Source organism: Hyperolius riggenbachi, chromosome 9 (genome assembly GCF_040937935.1).
Source record: "Hyperolius riggenbachi isolate aHypRig1 chromosome 9, aHypRig1.pri, whole genome shotgun sequence".
Classification (NCBI taxonomy): domain Eukaryota; kingdom Metazoa; phylum Chordata; class Amphibia; order Anura; family Hyperoliidae; genus Hyperolius; species Hyperolius riggenbachi.
Window position 1 is genome coordinate 187,893,893 of NC_090654.1, and position 9,547 is coordinate 187,903,439.

A 9,547-nucleotide genomic window follows, 5' to 3' on the forward strand; every position below is an offset into this window, starting at 1 on the left:
ATGTTGCTTTATTATATGATATCGATTGATTTGTATATTGATTAGCCTGATGCTGTACACTTCTCTGTTCTCACAATTTGCTGACGAAAGCTGATCACAATATATTTGATTGCATCTATACATGGTGCACTGGTCATTGTTTTTTATATATTTAGTTTGAATGAAATCAAATAAAGATGTGTGAGCTTCCTGCTGCAGTAAAAATATGGAGTCATCCACTTTGCTCTGATGGCCTACAGCGAGGAGAGGTGACCGTCTGTTAGGCTACCTCGACTGCCCACCTCCTCTGTAGACCCCTCTGTGATTGAGGAGCTGGGTGGAGGACATCACCTCTTCTAGGGGTCCCACAGGTGCACCACTGCAGTTTGAGCACCGCTCTTAGAAGAGTCAATGCCATGTTGTGATTTCACCAGGATTACTCCGGAGCTGTCTTTGTGCTGTGGTGCACCTCTGTAAGCTGTAGTCATCAGAATTAGTATTTTAGATAGATTATTATTATTAATATCATTGAATCATTTAGCGCCAACATATTCCATAGCGTTGCACAAAGTAAGAAACAATCATGGGGTATAAAATATTACAGACAACGGTATACAGCCATATATACGAAATACAGAGTTGGTACAAAACACAGAATTGGTAATGACAGTGTCAAAATTATTATGAATAAATGTGTACCAAATTTCAAGACAGAAAAGGGTGAGAGAGCCCAGCCCTTGCGAGCTTACAATATAAGGAAATGGAGGGAGGGTGGACAAGAGGTGGGGTACTATACAACATTCATACCTAGTAGCAGTGTGTTTAAGTTATCTAGTTGGAGTACAACTTGGCCAGAGGTAAATATTTACCTACCGCGATCCTGCGCAGGTGCACTAGTGGCTTTCTGTTTGGGTTAAGGCAAAAATAGCCGAACCAGATCGGATCAGCTCTACTGTGCAGGCGCGAGTCTTTTGCGTCTGCGTAGTAGAGCGGATCCGATGGGGTCTGGCTATTTCTGCCTCACCTGAAGGAAGAGTTGCTACTGGGCCTACGCTGGATCCCAGAGATGTAAGTCTATCTTAGCTTGTCAAGCTTATGGGGGTGGGGGGCCTCGGGGAAGCCAGCCTGGATTCATGCTGTCTTCAGTGGTCGGGGAAACCTCATTGAGACCCTGAGGCTTCCCCCTCCTGAGGTAAATATCCCCCAGATAGTTTTTATTTTTTTTTTAAGTTAAAGAATCTCTTTAATTATATTCGATTTTTGCTCTTTCGGAGCTTAAAAATGTAACATAGAAGGTGAAAACAGGTAAAAAAGCTTTGTGAATCATACCCACATAGGTCATCACATGTGTGCAGTTTTTCTTTATACTTTTACAGACAGGTTCCCTTTTCATTCTTTATAACATTTTTTTTTATAGCTCAAGTCTCTTAAAATGGCTCATAATGTTTTTCCCTACCGCACTAATTTGTGGTGGAAGCCACTTATGATATAGCTTAGCTTTGAACCTCATTTGTGAGGAGAACACGGCCACTGCTTTTGTTTGCAAAGTCCTTCCATTCCTATTTTTCGTTTGCAGTTATGTACCTCCTTCCAAGAGATATTAATCCATTGTACTCTCTGTGAGCTCTACAAAGACATCTACAAGGCTGCCTGGGTGTCTGGCCTTGAGCTGTAATGTAAGCAAACTGCAGAAGCAGTGATAACCTTTTAGTGTCCCAAGTAACCCATCAGACATCACTCAAGCATCAGCCTTGCAGGCAAGGTCTCAAAATGCTAGAAGGGAGTCACAATGAACAGACAGATTCTGCAATATAAAAGTAAGCTTGAAGAAGAATTCTACTTTGTATCATGTTTTTTTTCAATTCTTTGACAAGGTGCCAAAAAAACCCTTCTTTGCAATGAGTGCAAAGTTCCGTTAATTACATATAAAAACCATTGAGATCAATTTGAATAATTTGGTTAAATCCTACAGGCTGGTACACACTTTCGATTATGATTGGCCAATTACTGACCAATGTCACCACTCCCATGTAGTATGAGGGTCATTAGATATTGAATGCTATGAGCAGATTGTGTGGGTAGGCCCTCATACTACATGGAGCCGGTAAAATTGGTCAGTAATTGGTCAATCATAATTGAAAATGTGTACCAGACTAAGGCCTCTTTTCCATGGGAAGTTGATAGACAGTGAAATGCCTCTCAAACTCTCACAACTGCTTCCTGCTGCCTGGCAACTGCTCACTGCTACCTGACAACTGCTTGCTGAGCACACAGTTCAACTGCCCATGAAAAAGAGGCCATAATGCAGGTTTCAAAGCTCAGGCCGCTTCATATATTGTCAGTGCATCAACTGCATCAAAGAGCATAAAAAAACAATAACCTTAGATGACCAAAATCAAACATGATAACCGGTTCAGCCCCACTGTGTTGAAAATCTCATGCATCCGAGCAACATTCACCTCCCATTCATTCGCCAATAACTTTATCCCTACTTATCACAAATAATTGATCTATATCTCGATTTTTCCGCCACCAATTAGGCTTTCTTTGGGTGGTACATTTTGCTAAGAATTATTTTTTTCTAAAACCATTTTAACAGGAAAATTAAGAAAGAAATGAAAAAAAAATATCATTATTTCTCAGTTTTTGGCCATTATAGTTTGAAATTAATATATGCTACCGTAATTAAAACTCATGTATTTTATCTGCCCATTTATCCCGGTTATTATACCGTTTAAATAATGTCCCTATCACCATTTATGGCACCAATATTTTATTTAGAAATAAAGGTGCATTTTTCCAATTTGCGTCCACCATATAGAGTCCATTGTATATAGCTGTACATTATGTTGCTTTATTATATGATATCGATTGCTTTGTATATTGATTAGCCTGATGCTGTACGCTTCTCTGTTCTCACAATTTGCTGACGAAAGCTGATCACAATATATTTGATTGCATCTATACATGGTGCACTGGTCATTGTTTTTTATATATTTAGTTTGAATGAAATCAAATAAAGATGTGTGAGCTTCCTGCTGCAGTAAAAATATGGAGTCATCCACTTTGCTCTGATGGCCTACAGCGAGGAGAGGTGACCGTCTGTTAGGCTACCTCGACTGCCCACCTCCTCTGTAGACCCCTCTGTGATTGAGGAGCTGGGTGGAGGACATCACCTCTTCCAGGGGTCCCACAGGTGCACCACTGCAGTTTGAGCACCGCTCTTAGAAGAGTCAATGCCATGTTGTGATTTCACCAGGATTACTCCGGAGCTGTCTTTGTGCTGTGGTGCACCTTTGGAAGCTGTAGTCATCAGAATTATTATTTTAGATAGATTATTATTATCTTTATTATTGAATCATTTAGCGCCAACATATTCCATAGCGTTGCACAAAGTAAGAAACAATCATGGGTATAAAATAATACAGACAACGGTATACAGCCATATATACGAAATACAGAGTTGGTACAAAACACAGAATTGGTAATGACAGTGTCAAAATTAATAATGAATAAATGTGTACCAAATTTCAAGACAGAAAAGGGTGAGAGAGCCCGGCCCTTGCGAGCTTACAATATAAGGAAATGGGGGGGACAAGAGGTGGGTTAGTATACAACATTTATACCTAGTAGCAGTGTGTTTAGGTTATCTAGTAGGAGTACAAATCAATATACAGGCTAATTAATATACAAAGCAATCAATATCATATATTAAAGCCAACATAATGTACAGCTATATGCAATGGTCTCATACAGTGGTGTATACAAAATTAGATCACTCATAGATTTGGCTCATGAACATATATCTTCAAAGAGCAGCTGGATAATAGTCCTTATATTAGTACACAAGGAGCCAGTGCGAACAAAGCACAAAGCATAAATGTCCAATCATGAACAAAGCAGAATGATCAGTCAATAATGCAATCCAAGCAGCAGCCAAGGAGGAGAATCCTTTACCCTTTGAAAAAGGTAGTAATCCGGAACAGTGCTGTCAGGGTACTTGGATTGCATTATTGACTGATCACTCTGCCTGGTTCATGATTGGACATTTATGCTTTGTTCACACTGGCTCTTTGTGTACTAATATAAGGACTACCGTATTATCCTGCTGCTCTTTGAAGATATATGTTAATGAGACACATCTATGAGTGATCTAATTTTGTATACACCACTGTATGAGACCATAGTATATAGATGTACATTATGTTGCTTTATTATATGATATCGATTGCTTTGTATATTGATTAGCCTGATGCTGTACGCTTCTCTGTTCTCACAATTTGCTGACGAAAGCTGATCACAATATATTTGATTGCATCTATACATGGTGCACTGGTCATTGTTTTTTATATATTTAGTTTGAATGAAATCAAATAAAGATGTTTGAGCTTCCTGCTGCAGTAAAAATGTGGAGTCATCTACTTTGCTCTAATGGCCTACAGCGAGGAGAGGTGACCGTCTGTTAGGCTACCTCGACTGCCCATCTCCTCTGTAGACCCCTCTGTGATTGAGGAGCTGGGTGGAGGACATCACCTCTTCCAGGGGTCCCACAGGTGCACCACTGCAGTTTGAGCACCACTCTTAGAAGAGTCAATGCCATGTTGTGATTTCACCAGGATTACTCCGGAGCTGTCTTTGTGCTGTGGTGCACCTCTGGAAGCTGTAGTCATCAGAATGATTATTTTAGATAGATTATTATTATTATTATTATTATTATTATTATTGAATCATTTAGCGCCAACATATTCCATAGCGTTGCACAAAGTAAGAAACAATCATGGGTATAAAATAATACAGACAACGGTATACAGCCATATATACGAAATACAGAGTTGGTACAAAACACAGAATTGGTAATGACAGTGTCAAAATTAATAATGAATAAATGTGTACCAAATTTCAAGACAGAAAAGGGTGAGAGAGCCCGGCCCTTGCGAACTTACAATATAAGGAAATGGGGGGGGGACAAGAGGTGGGTTAGTATACAACATTCATACCTAGTAGCAGTGTGTTTAGGTTATCTAGTAGGAGTACAAATCAATATACAGGCTAATCAATATACAAAGCAATCAATATCATATATTAAAGCCAACATAATGTACAGCTATATGCAATGGTCTCATACAGTGGTGTATACAAAATTAGATCACTCATAGATTTGGCTCATGAACATATATCTTCAAAGAGCAGCTGGATAATAGTCCTTATATTAGTACACAAGGAGCCAGTGCGAACAAAGCACAAAGCATAAATGTCCAATCATGAACAAAGCAGAATAATCAGTCAATAATGCAATCCAAGCAGCAGCCAAGGAGGAGAATCCTTTACCCTTTGAAAAAGGTAGTAATCCGGAACAGTGCTGTCAGGGTACTTGGATTGCATTATTGACTGATCCCTCTGCCTGGTTCATGATTGGACATTTATGGTTTGTTCACACTGGCTCTTTGTGTACTAATATAAGGACTACCGTATTATCTTGCTGCTCTTTGAAGATATATGTTAATGAGACACATCTATGAGTGATCTAATTTTGTATACACCACTGTATGAGACCATAGTATATAGATGTACATTATGTTGCTTTATTATATGATATCGATTGCTTTGTATATTGATTAGCCTGATGCTGTACGCTTCTCTGTTCTCACAATTTGCTGACGAAAGCTGATCACAATATATTTGATTGCATCTATACATGGTGCACTGGTCATTGTTTTTTATATATTTAGTTTGAATGAAATCAAATAAAGATGTGTGAGCTTCCTGCTGCAGTAAAAATGTGGAGTCATCCACTTTGCTCTGATGGCCTACAGCGAGGAGAGGTGACCGTCTGTTAGGCTACCTCGACTGCCCACCTCCTCTGTAGACCCCTCTGTGATTGAGGAGCTGGGTGGAGGACATCACCTCTTCCAGGGGTCCCACAGGTGCACCACTGCAGTTTGAGCACCACTCTTAGAAGAGTCAATGCCATGTTGTGATTTCACCAGGATTACTCCGGAGCTGTCTTTGTGCTGTGGTGCACCTCTGGAAGCTGTAATCATCAGAATTATTATCTTAGCGAGATTATTATTATCATTATTAATATTATTATTGAATCATTTAGCGCCAAAATATTCCATAGCGTTGCACAAAGTAAGAAACAATCATGGGTATAAAATAATACAGACAACGGTATACAGCCATATACGAAATACAGAGTTGGTACAAAACACAGAATTGGTAATGACAGTGTCAAAATTAATATGAATAAATGTGTACCAAATTTCAAGACAGAAAAGGGTGAGAGAGCCCGGCCCTTGCGAGCTTACAATATAAGGAAATGGGTGGAGGGGGACAAGAGGTGGGGTAGTATACAACATTCATACCTAGTAGCAGTGTGTTTAAGTTATCTAGTTGGAGTACAACTTGGCCAGAGGTAAATATTTACCTACCGCGATCCTGCGCAGGTGCACTAGTGGCTTTCTGTTTGGGTTAAGGCGAAAATAGCCGAACCAGATCGGATCAGCTCTACTGTGCAGGCGCGAGTCTTTTGCGTCTGCGTAGTAGAGCGGATCCGATGGGGTTTGGCTATTTCTGCCTCACCTGAAGAAAGAGTCGCTACTGGGCCTACGCTGGATCCCAGAGATGTAAGTCTATCTTAGCTTGTCAAGCTTATGGGGGTGGGGGGCTACGGGTAAGCCAGCCTGGATTCATGCTGTCTTCAGTGGTCGGGGAAACCTCATTGAGACCCTGAGGCTTCTTAATGTTTTTCCCTACCACACTAATTTGTGGTGGAAGCCACTTATGATATAATTTAGCTTTGAACCTCATTTGTGAGGAGAACATGGCCACTGCTTTTGTTTGCAAAGTCCTTCCATTCCTATTTTTCGTTTGCAGTTATGTACCTCCTTCCAAGAGATATTAATCCATTGTACTCTCTGTGAGCTCTACAAAGACATCTACAAGGCTGCCTGAGTGTCTGGCCTTGAGCTGTAATGTAAGCAAACTGCAGAAGCAGTGATAACCTTTTAGTGTCCCAAGTAACCCATCAGACCTCACTCAAGCATCAGCCTTGCAGACAAGGTCTCAGAATGCTAGAAGGGAGTCACAATGAACAGACAGATTCTGCAATATAAAAGTAAGCTTGAAGAAGTATTCTACTTTGTATCATGTTTTTTTCAATTCTTTGACAAGGTGCCAAAAAAAACCTTCTTTGCAATGTGTGCAAAGTTATGTTAATTACATAAAAAAAAAAACATTGAGATCAATTTGAATAATTTGGTTAAATCCTACAGGCTGGTACACACTTTTGATTATGATTGGCCAATTACTGACCAATGTCACCACTCCGATGTAGTATGAGGGTCATTAGATATTGAATGCTATGAGCAGATTGTGTGGGTAGGCCCTCATACTACATGGAGGGGGTAAAATTGGTCAGTAATTGGTCAATCATAATTGAAAATGTGTACCAGATTAAGGCCTCTTTTCCATGGGAAGTTGATAGACAGTGAAATGCCTCTCAAACTCTCACAACTGCTTCCTGCTGCCTGGCAACTGCTCACTGCTACCTGACAACTGCTTGCTGAGCACACAGTTCAACTGCCCATGAAAAAGAGGCCATAATGCAGGTTTCAAAGCTCAGGCCGCTTCATATATTCCCAGTGCATCAACTGCATCAAAGAGCATAAAAAAAAATAACCTTAAATGACCAAAATCAAACATATGATAACCGGTTCAGCCCCACTGTGTTGAAAGTCTCATGCATCCGAGCAACATTCACCTCCCATTCATTCTCCAATAACTTTATCACTACTTATCACAAATAATTGATCTATATCTCGATTTTTCCGCCACCAATTAGGCTTTCTTTGGGTGGTACATTTTGCTAAGAATTATTTTTTGCTAAATCCATTTTAACAGGAAGATTAAGAAAGAAATGAAAAAAAATTCATTATTTCTCAGTTTTTGCCCATTATAGTTTGAAATTAATATATGCTACCGTAATTAAAACTCATGTATTTTATCTGCCCATTTATCCCGGTTATTACACTGTTTAAATGATGTCCCTATCACCATTTATGGCACCAATATTTTATTTAGAAATAGAGGTGCATTTTTCCAATTTGCATCCACCATATAGAGTCCATTGTATATAGCTGTACATTATGTTGCTTTATTATATGATATCGATTGCTTTGTATATTGATTAGCCTGATCCTGTACGCTTCTCTGTTCTCACAATTTGCTGACGAAAGCTGATCACAATATATTTGATTGCATCTATACATAGTGCACTGGTCATTGTTTTTTATATATTTAGTTTGAATGAAATCAAATAAAGATGTGTGAGCTTCCTGCTGCAGTAAAAATATGGAGTCATCCACTTTGCTCTGATGGCCTACAGCGAGGAGAGGTGACCGTCTGTTAGGCTACCTCGACTGCCCACCTCCTCTGTAGACCCCTCTGTGATTGAGGAGCTGGGTGGAGGACATCACCTCTTCCAGGGGTCCCACAGGTGCACCACTGCAGTTTGAGCACCGCTCTTAGAAGAGTCAATGCCATGTTGTGATTTCACCAGGATTACTCCGGAGCTGTCTTTGTGCTGTGGTGCACCTTTGGAAGCTGTAGTCATCAGAATTATTATTTTAGATAGATTATTTTTATCATTATTATTATTATTATTGAATCATTTAACGCCAACATATTCCATAGCGTTGCACAAAGTAAGAAACAATCATGGGTATAAAATAATACAGACAACGGTATACAGCCATATATATACGAAATACAGAGTTGGTACAAAACACAGAATTGGTAATGACAGTGTCAAAATTAATAATAAATAAATGTGTACCAAATTTCAAGACAGAAAAGGGTGAGAGAGCCCGGCCCTTGCGAGCTTACAATATAAGGAAATGGGGGGGACAAGAGGTGGGTTAGTATACAACATTCATACCTAGTAGCAGTGCGTTTAGGTTATCTAGTAGGAGCACAAATCAATATACAGGCTAATCAATATACAAAGCAATCAATATCATATATTAAAGCAACATAATGTACAGCTATATGCAATGGTCTCATACAATGGTGTATACAAAATTAGATCACTCATAGATTTGGCTCATGAACATATATCTTCAAAGAGCAGCTGGATAATAGTCCTTATATTAGTACACAAGGAGCCAGTGCGAACAAAGCACAAAGCATAAATGTCCAATCATGAACAAAGCAGAATGATCAGTCAATAATGCAATCCAAGCAGCAGCCAAGGAGGAGAATCCTTTACCCTTTGAAAAAGGTAGTAATCCGGAACAGTGCTGTCAGGGTACTTGGATTGCATTATTGACTGATCACTCTGCCTGGTTCATGATTGGACATTTATGCTTTGTTCACACTGGCTCTTTGTGTACTAATATAAGGACTACCGTATTATCCTGCTGCTCTTTGAAGATATATGTTGATGAGACACATCTATGAGTGATCTAATTTTGTATACACCACTGTATGAGACCATTGTATATAGATGTACATTATGTTTCTTTATTATATAATATCGATTGCTTTATATATTGATTAGCCTGATGCT